Source organism: Nyctereutes procyonoides, unplaced genomic scaffold, assembly GCF_905146905.1.
Source record: "Nyctereutes procyonoides isolate TBG_1078 unplaced genomic scaffold, NYPRO_anot_genome, whole genome shotgun sequence".
In the NCBI taxonomy this organism is placed as follows: Eukaryota; Metazoa; Chordata; class Mammalia; order Carnivora; family Canidae; genus Nyctereutes; species Nyctereutes procyonoides.
The window spans coordinates 11,739,795-11,758,504 of NW_026575134.1; positions in this window are offsets into that span (position 1 = coordinate 11,739,795).

The following is an 18,710-nucleotide window of genomic DNA, read 5'->3' on the forward strand; positions in this document are numbered from 1 at the left end:
AAAAGGTCAAAAAACTGGCCAGAGTGCAGAATGAACATGCTTTTGAGATTTGTGAGAAGAAGAATTCAGATCTAATGTCTGTAAGAACAGACCTTAGACATTCTGGCCACAATTCACTTGTTATTGATACCATATGATTGCAATGACATTCAATGGTGTAAGGCAATACTTGCTGCCAAAACAAAACAACAACAACAAAAAAAACTTGTATGGAGCTTTCTGGTTTTGGCCACTCATGTAACAAAGATGTAAGTTATTTTCATTTTTTATCCCTCCAAGGGCCTTGTCATTCCTCTCTTCAATCTCCACCTATTTTATGCCCAAATGGTCAAGATAGAACTTTTAGATTTGCAGAAACTGTCTCCCTTAAGATTATGAGAATATGAAAAGAAACCATTGGCCTCTAATTTATCATACAGGTAAAACCTTACTTCTTTATTTTTTTCTAAACAGTACCACCAGAATATAATTTTAAAGTTCTAATGGTTAAAAGACCTGCCCATGGAATTGGTTTGCTGCTGATGCAAGGAGGTATCCTCCTAACCCAGGCCAATCCATTTCAGAGATGGAAAAATGCTTTTGTTTTCCCCAGGAGATGGAAGAGTAAGTTATACTGACTTACTAAGGATAAATGAAGTACTTAGAATCACCAAGCTCTCAAGTTGCAATGATTTACTGAATTCCATTAGTTGAAATAAGCAACTCCTGGCACATGCACTTATGCCAGCAATTGGCTTATTCCCTGATGCCAATATTTTCACTTTGGTGAGCTAGTAGTCAAATTGATCCTTACATATTATTCAAATGGCTTTGTATCCTTCTAAGGGCCACAATTATCAATCTGACTTATTTGATTTTTGTCACAAAGATCTTAAATCTTCATGTGTATCAATTCCACCACAAAATCAGGAGACGAGATAGGGAAAATGAAAGGTGGTCCACAGTTGGACCTTAGAGTGGGATGTTTAGAATTCAGATGGGCCTCTCCTCTGATTAACCATTTTGCTACAAGGGATAAAGAGACTTCTACGTCTTGGGAGTATTTGGTAAGAGTAAAAAATTATCACATCACATTTTATTACAGTTTGGAGATTATTTCTAAAGAAGTTCTTTAACAAGAAGTAATGTCCTACTAGTGTCCTTTATATGGATGAGATAAGGGAAACAAGGAATACATAACAGCCTCTTCTTGCTAGCATCCAAGGACATGAAATCTGGGCAGCATCCCAGACCCTTCCCTTTCCCATTCACTTCTAATCAGTCATTTCGTTGTGTCTCTATTGACCACACTCATTACCCATGTACATTGTGGAAATGTTTGAAAGTGTAAATAAGAAAAAGACAAATTCACTTATCCCACCACTCAGATGATTTTGAGTGTCATACAAAGCCAAGCATTTCTGTTCCAATTACTATTATTGCAAACCACCCCGAACTTAGTGGCACATAATTGTATTAAAAATAACAATTGTGGGATGCCCAGGTGGCTCAGTGGTTGAGCATCTGCCTTTGACTCATGTCATCATCTCAGGGTCTGGGATTGAGTCCCATATCAGGCTCCCCAAAGGGAGCCTGCTTCTCCTTCTACCTATAGGTCTGCTGCTGTGTGTATTCATGTGTCCCCATGAATAAATAAATAAATAAAATCTTTAAAAACAACAACAATTGTATTGACAGATTTTTGTTGATCAGTAATTTAGTCCAGACACAGGGAAGACTGCTTATGTTTGGTACTCCATGTCTGGGGCAATAGCTGGGAAGACTCAAAGATTAGGGTAGGTTAACAACTAAGAGTGGGAATCATCTGGATACATCTTCACACAAATGTCTGGTTGTTGATATGCTTATTGGCCGGGCTACCAGCCAAATTACCTATACATGGTTTCCTCATGTCTCACAACATACATAGCAACTGGGTTTTGAGAATAAGTATCATAAGAAGGCAAGACACAAATCCAAGGCGTTCTTATTTTCCTACCTCAAAAGGCAAGTGGCATCACTTCCATTATACTCTGTCGGCTGAGATAGTCGCAAAGGTCTGCCCAATTTGACTCTATAAATATTTTCTTTGGGGGTTCATAATAAGAAGACAGAAAGCTTCTTCCTATTCACCTCTCATTCTCAGCGGATGGTTTATGCTATGCATAAAGGAAAATTCAGGGATATTGTCCTATTTCCCAGGAACCAAAAAGGAGGCCATAAAGAAGGAGGCATTGGTATCTCACTATAGCAGTACCTAAAAGAGGGTATCCTGGAGTAAACAACTGAGGTAAAATGACTCTTCCCACACTCTGATGTGGGTGATAGCAGATAGAACATCAGGTAGGAGTGCCCCTGTTGCTATTGACTACAGAGCAACAAGTTTGAGAAGTCTAATCTGTGTTTATCACGTAAGAACTCAGCAGTCACTCTCATAGACTTGAGGGTATTAGAAGAACAAGTCTTGTGCAGAAGGCCCAAAAGCCAAAGCTCTTTCAGATCCAGCTTACTGGAGATATCACTCAAACAAGATGCCAAGAAAATCTAGGTTTAACAAAGGACCAGAGGCCTCTAATTTACTTCCTACAGAAATCATGAACAACAGCAACAAAGCAGCCTGAATTCTTTAATCTTGCAGCAGGATTCAGGAACACCTGTTATTCCTGGGGGCTTAAGAGTGATGCAAGTTCAGAATTTAAGTACAGGTGCTTAGGCCAACCAGGGAGTTGGTTATAAAGCCTTTGTCAGAGTAAAAACTACATGTAAGATTCTGTGAGGTCCTAGAGTGGCCATATGATTAATAAGGCAATAGTTATCCTGGAGGAAACTCTGGACCAGTGAATGGAAGGTAAATTAAAAACATTAAAGATAAAAAGAGAAGGCATAAAATTGTCCTAGTAATAATCAGGCCATCTTTGCTTTGCACAGTTCCAAATAAGGCAGATTTCAGTCACCAGTTTACTTAAATAATGCCAGTCTCCTAATAACACAGTTCAAATTTCAGTTAGCTTTCTGAGTAATTGCATAAAGTAGAAACTTCTCTGCTATATTGGCAATTCAAAAATCACTACATAAATAATAAATGCACATCATGATCAGTGACCAATCACATCACTTCTTGCAAAGTCTATCCATGATTGGCTCCACATATTTATTATTAATATATAATAATTATTATATTCACATAGATAACAAAGCATGCAGTTGTGCTGCCTCCTTATCTTTCAGGGATAAACTTACATAACGTTTTAAAAAAAATGGATAACCAAAAAAGGAAATTGGCTAAGAGAGGAAGTGCAACAAAGAGACAATTGATAAAAGTCAAATGAAATTCAAACTGAACATAAATGGAGATATGGAAGAAATCACTGTGGGAATGTTGACACTGTCACCATTTGAGAGACTCGGAGATGTGCAACCAGAGGAACTTGGTAAAGGCAAACTTAGTGACACAATGAGGTTGAAGATGTCCCAGAAGAAAGCACCAATAAAAAAACAAAACACAAAAAAACCTCATACTTAAGAAACTCTCAGAGGTATTTCCTGCAGCCGAAAGTCAGAAGCCAATCTAAATTGAGAAAGGAGTTTGACCGCTCACGAAGGCTCACCGAAGATGCTCACTCCATACTGTAGGCAATCCATTTAGAACAAGAGGGTGAGCACTGCTCGTACTAAGATTTCCACACAGAAAAAAAAAAAAAACACACAACAACAACTTTACTGCTAAGTGTCTCTAATGTTTTAAATTACAGTGCACTACAATAAAACATAAATAAGTAAATTACAGTGTGCTAAATAAATATTGGTTTTACTATTTTTAAATTTCCCTTTATGTTTGTAACCTACAGCAAAAGAGTTTTTAATGTGTTGTCTAAAAAAAAAGAAAAAAGATCCCAGAACAATTGTAATCCCCACCTCTCCCTTGATTAATAAGGATGCATTGCACAGTTTTTGTTCCTGTGGTCATTTTTATGGCCTCTCCTTACCATGCACAGCAAAGACCACCTGAATATCAGAGGCAGGATGGTGGCAGTGAGAAGAGAAACAAAATGGTAGGCATGAAATGAAGTAAAACTCCAATGACCATGATTGAGTGATTGTGAATAACAAATTTGGACATGATGGTGGGTGTGCTTAGCAGGGAGCAAAAATAAGCACAAAGTTATTAGAAGAAAATCAGTAAGAGAACCTTTGTGTGGAGACAGACTCCAGGGGAGATTTGATTTAGAAAGAAAAAGTTGTGACCTTTGGAAACAGTATGATTATTTAGGAAAGATTCAGTTATGTGAACTATCAGCTGTGACAACGCACCAAAATTTGATAATTTGTGATATGGTTGGGAAGCACAAGCACTTAAACTATTGTTGATACAAGTAAAGGAAATACTTCTCATTCTCATACCACTTCATGCACCAGTTATCATTTATTTTAAGGGACAAATTTATTTTCTAAAGCCTCCCTTTTAAAAGGGTGGGAGAGTTTCTGCATTTTCTAAAGCTGGCTGATTTATGCACGATTTTTTTTTTTTAAAACAACTTATTCTCACTGAGGATTTGCCTCTTTGATGACAAGTGTCACTTTTCTGAGATGTTATTTCAGAAATGAGGCCAAAAAAGGCAGTTAGAGGAGGAATGCATGTCAGGGTGTCCTAAGGGTCAGAAAAAAGGAAGAATTTGTTCTAGGGGAGGAGCTATGAGCAAGAGGATCCAGCCAGCTGACATAGAAGACTTCCCAGCAGGAGGGAACTGGAACTGATAGGAAGGCTATTGTTCTGTAGTGTGAGGAACAGACATCATTCACCATAGCTGGTGACATAATTTATTAAGTTGAATCAAGTATAGAAGAGAGAAGGTCTTTATGATAGGCCAGATTCCATGAGTGGGAATTCCTTGGAGTCAAACAGGGAGAGAATACGCCCCAGTGTTAAAGATTTTCCAGCGACTGCTTCCATTTCACTTTCCACCCCTCCCTAAATCACTCGCCAAAGAAATACTTTGCTGGACACTGAAGTGGCCACAGCTGTGGTCATAAGAAAACATCAGGATATAAAATGAATCATGCTCTCTTTTAGTTAACTTTTTTTTTTTTTTTTTGAGTATGCAGGCAGGGTAAAGGACAGGTGCTATTAAGATAATAAACATCATTAAAATGTTTGGAAGTGCTGCCCAGTTTCCATGAACAAAAGCTTTCCAAAGAGCCATAATTATTTGTAAGGTCAATGAACTAAAATTTTCCCTGTTATAAGTATTGAGAAAAAAGGTCATTAATGCTTTAGGGGACCATAATGAGTCTGGAAGAAGTTGACTTGATCCTCCCCTTGTACAGTTCTCTATCAGATCACCCTGTGATCCTCCTCCACTGCCAGACTCCTGGATGACTGGAGCAGAGCCAGTGACTGACTCCCTGACCAGCCATGTAGGGCCTGCTCTTTTCCTCCACCCAAATTGGAAGAGTCTTCCATGATTTACATGGTCTCATCCTCACATGATGACCACCACCACCACCACCACCCACCAAAGAAAAAAAGAAAAGAAAGAAAGCCTGAAGTCATTCCTCTGTGCTAGCTGTGAGAAAGAAAAGGTAACTCCGGTCTTTTGTGTTCTAAGTGTTGGGGAAAAGTCTACAGATGTCCCAAAGCACCTAGGAATGCGAGTATGGAGAGAAGGTCCTTCAATCATAACAGAATTTCAGTCTTACCCCTGAAAAAAAGGGAGAGGACAGGTCTACAGATGCTGCAGGTATTTGGATCCCCATCTCGTCCCTTGGTAGGGGACTTCTTGGGATTGTCTTCTAATTCTAAAGGGCTAGCTTTGATGAGGCTTTTGCCATAATTGGCATCTCTCAGGAACCTGGTCATAAACTCCAATGCCTTGAACTTGTTCTACATCCAGGATATGTGTGTGTGTGTGTGTGTGTGTGTGTGTGTGTGTGTGTGTGTGTGATAGTTTCTTACTTAAATCCCATGAACTTGTAATGTAGGTATTATTTTCACTGAACAAATGTGATAAATGAGACTTACTCTTTCTCAAAGCTACCAATTTAAGCTCGCCCCACTGCCAATGAGGATTCAGGTTCCTCATCAACTTCCAGTTACTGATCATGCTGTTCTTTGAACCTTTCTTCACAAGATCCTAGAAATCTGCTTCTAAGAATATCCTGAGCTTTTCACCCACAGCAACTCTTACTTCCCATTTCAGCCCATCTAAGGTAGGAAGTCATAGACATTCCTTCAGGAAAAGAAATGTCTGGCTGCAAATAATTCCCTTCAACTGATTTGTAGATCTCTCCATCATATAACCCATGTTTTAAAGTTACATATTTCCGGGCAGCCCGGGTGGCTCAGCAGTTTAGTGCTGCCTACAGCCCAGGGCGTGATCCTGGAGACCCTGGATCGAGACCCACATTGGGCTCCCTGCATGGAGCCTGCTTCTCCCTCTGCCTGTGTCTCTGCCTCTCTCTCTCTGTCTCTATGAATAAATAAATAAAATCTTTAAAAAAAATAAAGTTACATATTTCCAAAAAAATAAAAAATACAAAAAAATAAAGTTACATATTTCCAATTAGACCAAGTGTTCAGACAGTATTCTTTGTCAATTTGCCTTTGTTCTCAATAATAGTATATATGAACTAATATTAAGTAATTGTGCTGTCCTTTTAAGAATTTACTTTCATGTGTGATTATAAATAATAGATACATTTATTGAACAGGTTTCTTATGTAAGAAATTCATTATGAAGGAATTTAATGATAAAAGAAACTCATCAATGAGTTTGTACATTTCATGAAAGTACAGAGACACAAATGCATATTGTTATGTTAAATATTATTTCTGCCACAAGAGAAATACTTGCCCCTCTTTCCCTGATGTTAAGCTCTGGACTTGGCTTCCACTGCTGCCCTTGGCTCTGCAGTCTTCAACTCACCACCCTCAGGGTTCCAAACACACACCCTACCTCAAACCCCATGCAGAGTTACTGCCTCTGCGCCCACACAGCTGAGCTCCATGGGGTGTTTTAGCAATCACAGGATCTAATTCTCACATCTTGTTCTGAGAACTGAGATTTATGATCCCAATAAAGATTTCAACAGAAAGATGAGGGTAAATTGCTCAGAGGAACTTAGTTTAAAATGTTGCCCTGAAATTCCCCACTCACCATTCCATCTATCATGGGTCAAAATAAAAGCACATATGAGCTAATAATACAAGGTCTAATAGGGTGAAAATGTTTTGGAATTAGTAACAATCTCTTCCTAACAATGTATTCTCTCTGAAATGCCTTTTTGGAACAATGATCTCAATTTGAAATTTTAAAAAATAGCAGCCAAAGCTGTTAACAAGACAAATGCTGAGTGAATTAGGATGCTCTGAAGGCAGACATCAAGGACCTCAACTTATAAGAGACATTTACTTTTAACCCTTTTAACAAGAAAACTTTAAAATATTCCTGGTATAAGAGATGTCTAGCTAGTCCCTGGTGGAGCCTCCCTCAGCCTCCCACTATAACACCCCTTCAGACCCAGACCCAGATGAGTGGTCCTGAAAAAGCAATGATGGCAGCCACCCTGGTGTTAAGACTTTGGGAAAATTTGAACCACTAGGCCCACCAAACTCAACTAGGAAACACAATAGGTAGCTCAGGCTTAGAAACAGAGTAGATCCTAAGGCCTGAAAAAAGGGGAAAGATATTTTGTCTGGTTCCTCATTTCTGTAGAAAATTGGACTGCTCTTCATCTGTTGCTTAGGCAGTGCTTTTCAAGAATATCTCCATCCTCTTTCTGATTCCCTGCTCACCTCTCATAAATCATAAGCACCTGTCTTGTACATTGTATGTCCTGCTTTTCACCTCTCTATACATTTTTAAAAGGCTAATTATGGAGGTAATATATGCCTATTAGGGAATCAGAAAACTGAAAAAAAAATCACAGAGATACCCAGCATCAACAGTTTAGCATACTGTACCATCAGTAAGTATTTTCACATAGCCCTTTAGTGGCCTTAGTGCTGCCCATCAGTTCCAGTCGCTTCACAAAGGATGGTTTCACACTCTATTGTTTCCAAATCTCCATCTCCCCTCTCTGCTTTCTACTCTCAGCTGAAGACTTTGAGTCTTATACAGAAGCATTCAGAATGGATTTTTGTCCAAAATGCACCAGACACAGGCATCTGTCCCATGCAGTTTGCCTTCTATCTGCTCCTAGGACAAACCTCCATTCTGCAATGGATCCCATTCCCACCTTGTCCTCAAAGACTTTGCTCCTGTCCTCAAAGACTTTGCTCATTCCCACTCCTGCCTCAGATCTTCCCTCTTTCTCTAGTGGGCCGTTGCTAAGGGAAAATATATACCATATCTCCCTTTTAGAAAAGCCTTGACTTGACCCCATATCTAGGCTCCTATTCAGTTCAAAGCTTTCCCACTCACAGGGAAGGTTCTTGCCAGAGTCATCTATGCTGTGTTTGTTCTTACTCTCTCCTCTGTGTCTTTCTACAATGCAGTCAACCTGAGCAGCAGTCACACCCAAGTTGCTAAATCTGGTGATCACTGTTCAGGCCAAAATTAACTTGACCTTGCAGCAGCTTTTGAGACTGTTGATCATTCTGTCCATCTCCATACAACTTCTTTACTTGGATTTTATGAAACCACTAACATACTTGCTTGGTTTTCAGTCTACTTCATTGGCTTTTGACCCTGCTGAATCCTCATTTTCCCAAATAGGACCTGCCACATAATTTCAGGGTGCAATACAAAATGGAAATGCTGGGCCCTTGTTTAAAAATTATTAGGAATTTCAAGACAGTGAGAGAAGAGCAGTAAACCAAGTACACGACCCTTTTAGGTATAATGTCCTGTGTGACTACACAGGTTGTATGCCCATGAAGCTGGCCCCATTCTCATCCTCATAATGTTTTAGCTACCCATGGCTCAGGGCTCATCATTTTATACTTGTTCCCTAAAATATCTTATTCAATCCGATTGGCTTTAGATGCCATATAGAGCAACAAAGTCCATTTTTCCTTCATTCCTAACCTCTGCATTTGACTCCAGATTCAAATTTTCAGCTGTGTACACTCCAAGTCTATTTGATATGTTAAATGCATCTCAACTTAACATGTCCAAAATAGAACTCTCATCTCTGACCCAAATCCTTCCCACAGTCTTTCCAATTCCAGTAAATATCAACTCCATTTTTCTAGCCATTCAAACCAAAATCATAGCCATCCTTGACTTCGACTTCTCTCCAATCCACCAGTAAGTCCTATAAGCTCTACCTTTAACATATTTCCCAAACCTGACCCAGTCAGGATATCCAACCACTTATAACCCTGGTGCAACTCTCCATCATGACTTATCTATTCTAGGAGTGACTTAGGTCTCTTGATTATCATCTCTATCTTTGACAGTGTATTTTCCACACATATATCTCTCATCCTTTTAGAATTTAAATCATAGTTTATCACTTCCAAATGGCAAATTTGAAGGTTTTGAAATGCTTCCCATCTCACCCATAATTTTTTAAAAAGATTTTATCCATTTATTTATTTGGGAAAGAGAGAGAGAAAGGGGGGAGCAGAGGGAGAAAGACAAGCAGACTCTGCTCTGAGCACAGAGCTCAACACAGGGCTCAATCTCATGACCTGAGCCTAAATTAAGAATCATATATTCAACTGACTGAGCCACCCAGACACTTCCTCACCCACAGGTTTTTTTAAGTATCTAAAATAGCCTAAGAGGTTCTATGCAGCTTTCTTCTGGCTATATTTCCAACCTCATCTCATGTCACTGCCCCCTCAGTCACTTCACTCAACTGCACTGTTTCTTGTTGTTCCTCAAACTTTCTTTGGCACTTAATGGTTTCCTCAGTCTGGAATACTCTTCGCTCAGTTATTTGAATGACTTGCTTTCTCAGTTCAGTGAGACTTTGACTTAAACGGACTTCTGTAAGAGCTTTTTCTATTGAACATGAACCTTGTATGTCTCCTCAGATGCCCTTATTTCCTTTGCTCTGGAGATACCACCTATCTCCCATATCATGCCACACCACTGCAAATTTGTTGACTCCCTAGAGCTTACAGAATCTGTAAATGCCCCATCAGTTCCTCATCTCCACTCATTTTTGAGTTTAGATCAAGTGCCAAACTATATAGAGCATGGGCTCTGCTTTCTTGGCCAGTCATACAGGGACTCAATGATATATCCCTAAAGAATAGGGGAGTTAGCTTTTCATGACCAGTAAAAAGATAGGATATGCAGGAGTCAGGAGAAAATGGAAGAGTAGATCTAGATACATGAAGATCTAGATATAAGGGTGCATAACGATTAATTAGTACACCCTCTATGCTCTTGCTATTTATCCTTTTTATTGCAGTCTGGCATTTATTATATATATGTACATATGAATGTATGTATACTCTTTATGGCAAAGATTCCCTCCTTTATGTTTGTTGTGATATCACCAGTGAGTGACAAGTGAATGGCACAATAGTAGGCACTCAACACGTATTTTTGTGAAAGAATGAATCAAGATGCAATATTATTTTCACAATTTCTCATCTTGTTCTTTTCACTTAACACAATAGCTCTTGGTTTTCTTTTTACATGACTGAAGTATTTTTTCTAAAGTAAATGAATCTAATATAAATATACATGAAAGTAAAGGTACTACTGAACTAAGCTGTTTAGCAAGATAGAGAGTATTAGTGATTTTATAATAAACAGGTGCTATCATGTGGCTTAACTGGTCAATAAAAAGATAAAGCTTTTTTAAAATATAAAGGTGTTTAGTAATGACTAAAGCTATTAGAAAAGACATTTGGTAGGTTAGTGACAAAGAAACATCAGAAAATTCAAACCAATCACATAAGTAAAGATATAAGGGAGAAATGAGCTGGTAGGGGGAAGAAAATATCAAAGGAAGAAGACTGGCTCTGCTAAACCCCTTGAACTGAGAAATAAGCAGGGCTATTAATTATTTAGGGAAGTAAAAGACTTGATTATTTTCAGAGAACAGAAGTTAGTCCTTATTATGTGAATATATTTAAACAGTAGTTTGAGAGACATTAAAGTGGCTTTTTGTTGTTGTTGTTCCTATTTTTGTCAACTACAAATTGTTCATTCCTGAAAATAAAACTCAAATGAGCCATTGAACAAATTACTTCTAAAACAAGCTGATGTCATCATCATTGCTAAGTTATGTTGATAATATGTATCTTTGATATAATGTTGTAAGAATGGCAGTTTAATGTGATCTTCCCCTAAATTCCAAACCCCCAGTCTAACTAGGAGGAAAACATTAGACAATCCCAACTTCAGGGAAATTCTGTAAGACAACTATCTAAAACTCCACAAAATTATCAAGGACAAGGAAACTCTGAGAAAGTACCAGCCTTGAGGAGCATAAGGAGACAGAATGACTAAATGTAATATGGTGTCCTGGATGGAATCTGGACAGAAGAAAAATATTAGGGAAAAACTAAGGAAATTTGACTGGAATATGGATTTTAATTAGTAATAATGTATCGATATTAGCTCATTAGGTGACAAATGTTCCATAGTAATGTAAGATAAGAGTAATGTAAGCTCATTAGGTGACAAATGTTCCATAGTAATGTAAGATAAGAGTAATGTAAGAAAAGAGGAAACTGGGTTCTCATTATATGAGGACTCTCTGAACTATTTTTGCCACCTTTCTGTAAATCGAAAACCATTCTAAAAGAAAAGATTTGGGGCCTAATAGGGTAGCCTGGGTGGCTCAGCAGTTTAGCGCTGCCTTCAGCCCGGGGTGTGATCCTGGAGACCCAGGATCAAGTCCCACACCGGACTCCTTGCATGGAGCCTGCTTTTCCCTCTGCCTGTGTCTCTGTCTCTGCCTCTGTCTCTGTCTCTCTCTCTCTCTCTGTCTGTGTGTGTGTATCTTATGAATAAATAAATAAAATCTTTTAAAATATAAAATAAAAGGTTTAAAACAAAGTATGAGGCTACAGAACAAGGTAACAGGCACAGTTAACTTTCACTAGACCTTTTTAATTAAGAAATCACAAGTGAAAAGTGAGACTGATTATAATGATACTAGAGTGTTCCAAGGACTCCAAAGGCAGAACAGTGTTTGGACCTCAGGAATTTGGAACAGAGCCCTTAAAACCCAAATAGGCCTTTATATCTCCTATCCTACCTCAGTTCCCACTCCTTGAAATATTAAAGAAGAAAATGTATGCATAAAACCAGATTAATCTCCAAGACAGTAGGGTTTTTTTCTCTAAAAAACTAAGTCTGGATTTATGCATACTTTCTCTTCTAAGAAAATGTAGATAGTGGCAGAGTATCTCAGAGTTTCTCCCAAAATTCTGTATATAAGAATAAAGATATAAAGCATGAGAGAAGAGTGAATGAATGGATGAATACATACATACATACATACATACATAAAACAAGTTGATGGAAATGCAAAAGCTTCTAAGTGAGTAACATTAATCCTGTACATGTTTTATAGGAACTTAAATTCCATACACATGCAAAGCTATATGTTTATAATAACTATTTTTTTACCTAATACATAAAATTATATTCATTACAGAAAGCTTAGAAAACAGCTATCAAAAATGTGAATCAAAACGAAAACAACCACTACGAATGTTTTGGTATATAATGTTTTTGAATCTTCTAGATAAAGCAATTAGACAAGAAAAAATAAGTAAAAGGCATCCAAATCAGAAAGGAAAAACTAAAATCGTCTTTGGTTGCAGATGGCATAATCTTATATATGGAAAATCTTTTTTTTTAATTTTTTTATATATGGAAAATCTTAAAGACTCCCCAAAACAACTATTAGGACTAATAAACAAATTTAGTAAAGTTGCAGGATTAAAAATCAATATATAGAAATCAGTTGCATTTCTATATCAATGAAGTATCTGGTTAAGAAATAAGAAAACAATCTCATTCACAATAGTATCAAAAACAAGAAAATACTTAGAAATAAATTTAACCAAGGAGATGAAATTTCTGTACACTGAAAACTACAAGACTTTGTGGTAGAAGTTGAAGAAAACACAAATTGAAAGATATACCATATTCATGGATCTGAAGAATTAATATTGTTAATATACACATACTATTCAAAGCCTTCTAGATTCAGTGCAATTATTACCAAATTTCCAAAGGTAGTTTTTCACAGAAATAGAAAAAACAACCTTAAAATGTGAATGAAACTACAAAAGACCCTGAATAGCCAAAGCAATCCTGAGAAAGAACCAAGGTGAAGGCATCACCCTTTCAGATTTTAAACTGTATTGCATATCATATTATTATATGCATTATAGTAATTAAAACAGTATGGTATGCGCATAGATACCATAGATCGCAAATACATAGATCGATTGACCAAAATAGATAACCCAGAAATAAACCCATGCATATATGGCTGATTTACAACCAAGAGGCATGAATATACAGTAGGGAAAGGACAGTCTCTTCAATAAAATGTTGAGAAAACTAGATACATGCAAGAAAATGAAAGTGGACTGCTATCTTATACCACTTACATAAAATTAACTTGAACTAAATACTTAAATATAAAAATTTAAAGCATAAAGTTCCTAGAAGAAAGCATAAGGAAAAATTCTTTGACATTGGTCTTGGCAATTATTTTTTAATATGATACCAAAAGCACAGCAACAAAAGGAAAAATAAAAAGTGGGACTACATCACACTAAAGGCTCTGCACAGCAAAGAAAACCATCAACAAAATGAAAGACAACTTACAGAATGAGTGAAAATATTTGCAAACCACATAACTGAGAAGGAATTAATATCCAAAATATATAAGGAATCCATACAGCTCAACAGCAATAATAATCATCATCATCACCATCATCATCATCCAATTAAAATGGGCAAAGGATCTGAATAGTTTTCCAAAGAACACATACAAATTGCTAACAGTACATAAAAAGGTGCTCAGCATCACTCGTCATCAGGTAAATGCAAATCAAAACTATAATGAGGTATCATCTCACATCTTTAGAATGGCTGTTGTCAAAAAGACAAGAGACAACAAAGGCTGGTGAAGATGTGGGAAGTACAGGACACCCTTGTGCCCTGTTGGTGAGAATGTAAATTGGTACAACCACTTTAGAAAGCAGTATGGACATAAGCTGATAGTATTTCATAGGGATTGCATTGAATGTGTAGATTGCTCTAGGTAGCATAGACATTTTAACAACATTTATTCTTCCAATCCATGAACATGGTTTTTCCATTTCTTTGTGCCTTTCTCAGTTACTTTCATGAGTGTTGTATAGTTTTCTGAGTACAGATCCTTTGCGTCTTTGATTACATTTATTCCTAGGCACCTTATGGTCTTGGGTGCAATTGTAAATGAGATTGACTCCTTAATTTCTCTTTCTTCTGTCTCAGTGTATAGAAATACAATTGATTTATGTGCAGTAATTTTATATCCTGCCACTTAGCTGAATTCCTGTATGAGTTCTACAGATTTAGGAGTCCAGTCTTTTGGGCTTTCCACATAGAGGATCATGTCATCTGCAAAAAGTGAGAGTCTGACTTCTTTGCTGATGCGGATGCCTTTTATTTCTTTTTGTAGCCTGAATGCTGAGGCTAGGATTTCTAGTACTATGTAGAACAGCAGTGGTGATAATGAACATCCCTGCTGTGTTGCTCACCTTAGGGGAAAAGCTCTCAGTTTTTCCCTATTGAGATGATATTCATTATGGGCTTTTCATATATGGCTTTTATGATATTGAGGTATGTTCCCTCTATCCCTACATTACAAAGAGTTTTAATCAAGGAAGGATGCTTTTTGTGCAACTATTGAGAGGATCATATGGTTCTTTTCTTTCTTTGATTAATGCAATGTATCACAATGATTGATTTGTGGACGTTGGACCACCTTGCAGCCTAGCAATAAATTCCACTTGGTCGTAGTGAATAATCTTTTTAATGTACTATTGGATCCTACTGGCTAGTGCAGATGAATGGATAAAGAAGATGTAGTATATATATACAATGGACTACTACTCAGCCATCAAAAAAAATGAAATCTTGTCATTTACAATGATGTGGATGGAACTAGAGGATATTATGCTAAGTGAAATAAATCCATCAGAAAAAGACAATTATCATATGATCTCACTTATATGTAGAATTTAAGTAAAAAAACAGAAGATCATAGGGGAGGAGAGGAAAATATAAAACAAGACAAAATCAGAGATGGAGACAAACCATAAGAGACTCTTAATCATAGGAAGCAAATGGAGGGTCGTTGGAGGGGTGGGGGTTGGTGAGATGGGAAAACTGGGTGATGGACCTTAAGGAGGGCATGTGATGTAATGAGCACTATGTACTATCTAAGACTAATGAGTCACTGACCTCTACCTCTGAAACCAATTAATACATTATATGTTAATTAATTGAATTTAAATTTTAAAATGCTTTTAAATATTTCATTTATTTATTCATGAGAGACACAGAGAGACATAGGCAGAGGGAGAAACAGGCTCCTGGAGGGGACCTGAGCTGAAGGCAGATGCTCAATTGTTGAGCCACCCACGTGTCCCAAGAATTTTTTTAAAAAGAAAGCAATATGGAGATTCTTCAAAAAATTAAAAATAGAATTACCATATGATCTTGCAATCCTACTTACATGTATATATCTGAAGGAAATCATATCTGTATCTCAAAGATACATTTACTCCTATGTTTATTGCAGCATTTTTCATAGTAGCCCAGACACAGAAGCAACTTAAATGTACATGGATAAAAATGAATGGATAAAAATGGATGTGAATGGATAAAAATGATATCATACATACACACACGTGCACATGCACACACACACGTACACATATAGAGGAATAATATTCAGCCATAAAAAAAGAAAGAAATTCTACCATTTGTGACAAGGATGAACTTTGAGGGCATCATGCTATAGAAAATAAGTCAGATGAAGAAAAACAAGTACTATGTGATCTCACACTTGGACTCTAAAAAAGCTAAACTCATAGAAAGAATAGTTGATCAGCAATTCCCAAGGGCTGGGGGTGGAGGAAATGGGGATATTTTGGTCAAGGGATGCAAAGTTTATAAGATGAATAAGTGCTGTGGATCTAAAATACAATATGGTGGCTATAGTTAACCGTACTGTATTGTACACTTGAAAGTTACTAAGAGAGTAGATTTTACATGTTCTGACCATACACATACACAGAAAAGATAATTATGTGAAGTGATGGATATGTTACCATAATTTCACAATACATGTATATTAAATCATGTTTCAAACAATGTTATATGTCAATTATATCTCAATAAAACTGGGGAAATAGAAGAAAGTTGAACCAAAACAAAAATAACCACTGTACATATTTTTATTTATAATGTCCCAGATGTTTTTCTACTTATTCCTATAAATATATTTAGATATATAATTATGAAAAATTGTACTCATTACTGTTTAATAAACTGCTTTGTTGATAAAATATTTTGTGTGTATTTAGGATAATTGTGTTACTGTTTCTTTTAAACAATTAGTATAACAGCCTATCATAGTGAATTTGGCATATTGCACTACCTTTATAATTTGAAACATAACGAGAAAACAATGCTTTATTTGGTCATGGCATGTTAGTATTTTAATTTGAGGCTGGATTGAGTTGCTAATATTTTAGCTATAACATAATTGAGATTAATCTGTATATTTATTTTTAAAAGTTCTTCACTTCAGTTGACCCACAATGTTACACTAGTTTTGGGTGTGCAACATAGTGATTTGACAAGTCTATGCATTTTGATATCCTCACCACAGGTGTAGCTACCAACTGTCACCATAAAATGCTATTCCAATATCATTGACTATATTTCCTATCAACCATCAGTTTGTTCTCTGTATATGTCAGTCTGATTCTGATTTTTTGTTCTTTTCAGATTTCACATGAGTGAAATCATATGGTATTTGCCTCTCTGTCTGACTTGCCTCATTTAGCCAATACCCTCTAAGTCCATCCATGTTGTTACATATGGCACAATGTCATCTGTTTTTATGGCTGCATAATATCCCACTGTATATTTCTTTTTGTGAGATATTTGTCAGGTTTTAGTATCAGGGCTATGCTAACTTTATAAAATGTTAGGATCTTTTATATGTTTTTTAATACTCTAGAACAGTGTTTTTCAAATGTTTGTGGTTAAAGGCTTGTTTTCCTTAGTTTCCAATCCATCATGCACTGCTACTTTTGTCAAAACAAAACAAGAAGGAATTATTAGAAAAGTGAAATTTAAAAACAAAAGCAATCAAAAGACAAATTAAATTTATTTATTATTAGATTCACTAGACATAAAATTACTCTGTCAAATTACTAAAGTATCTGAACACTGACTCTTACTTGCTATATTTATCATGAACCTGCCATAGTTCATGACTCCTGCCCGTCCATGGATTGCACTTTGAATAGCCCTGATTGAAGAAGAGGTCTGACATCTCTGATGATATGCATTTATCAGCCAATAAAAAAATGATATTAGAATATAACTGCAATATATGTATTTTCATTTAACTGTAAGTTACACCCATAACTGAAATTATTAATAACATTCTAGATACTTAGATTTTTAAATGTCCTGTATCCTGATGATCTCATCCTTTCATAGTTAATATACAAAGTACCATATACACTTGGAGTTAAGATTTGTTGTTGATACTATGTGTAGGCTCCTAGTTACCAGTAACATTTTTTTATCATTTAACATTATTTGGGCTGATGTTTTTCATATCTGATTAGATCATCTTTGGTTTTGTCTTATGATTAATGAAGTCTTTTCTTTGAACCACAGCAGGAAAAATATTATCTTGTTAGGAGTGTTCTCTTCCATCTGTGGCTTCTATTCAGGAATATAATCATGCTGCTTGTCAGTTTTGTAAGGATTCATTTACTAACAACTATATAATATAACCCAGGACAACTGCAGTGCAGTATGTAAGGGCAAATGTGACATTGAGGGGACCAGGTGATATCCGTATTTTTCTTCAAGGACCTTTCTCTGCTGGGCCATGTGTGTAGTTTGGCTACCTGACCTACAAACTCAGAGAGGTGCCAAGTCAATCAATAAAACAAATGCTATAAAATCTTTCTTTGATTAGGAAAAGAATATATAGAAGTGGTAATATTTCCCTCACCCTACTGGATTTTTCATGCTTACTTCATATTAAAGACCATGGCTTTAAACAGGTTTCTCAAAGGATAGCATGGTTCTCCAACATCTGTTTAAAAATCAGATTCTTGGGTCCCAACCTGTAACTACTGCATCAAAGTTTCAAAGAGAACATGAAGATGGGAAAACAGGAGTCTATATGTTTACTTAACTCCCCAAGTAATTCTTGACCTAGATATATTGCAAACCAATGCTTCAGAGCATTGTTTTTAATTATAGGAATTATATATGATCCTTGAAGGCATCACACATAAAACTTGGCATCTTTATTTTGAGATAGGTAGTTTGAGATCTTTTTCAATTTTTTTCTATGGTTATTAGCCTATTCTAATTTGTATCTCTTCTTGAGTCAATTTTGGGAAATTTCTTTTCCTAGAATATCATTTATTTTAACTAGATTTAAAAACAATTATTTTAATAAAATTATATTTTGAAAAAAATTAATATGCTTTTCTTTTCAGTACTTGCCTGATCTGGTATGTCCCTATAGGGACCCATACTATTAGAAAC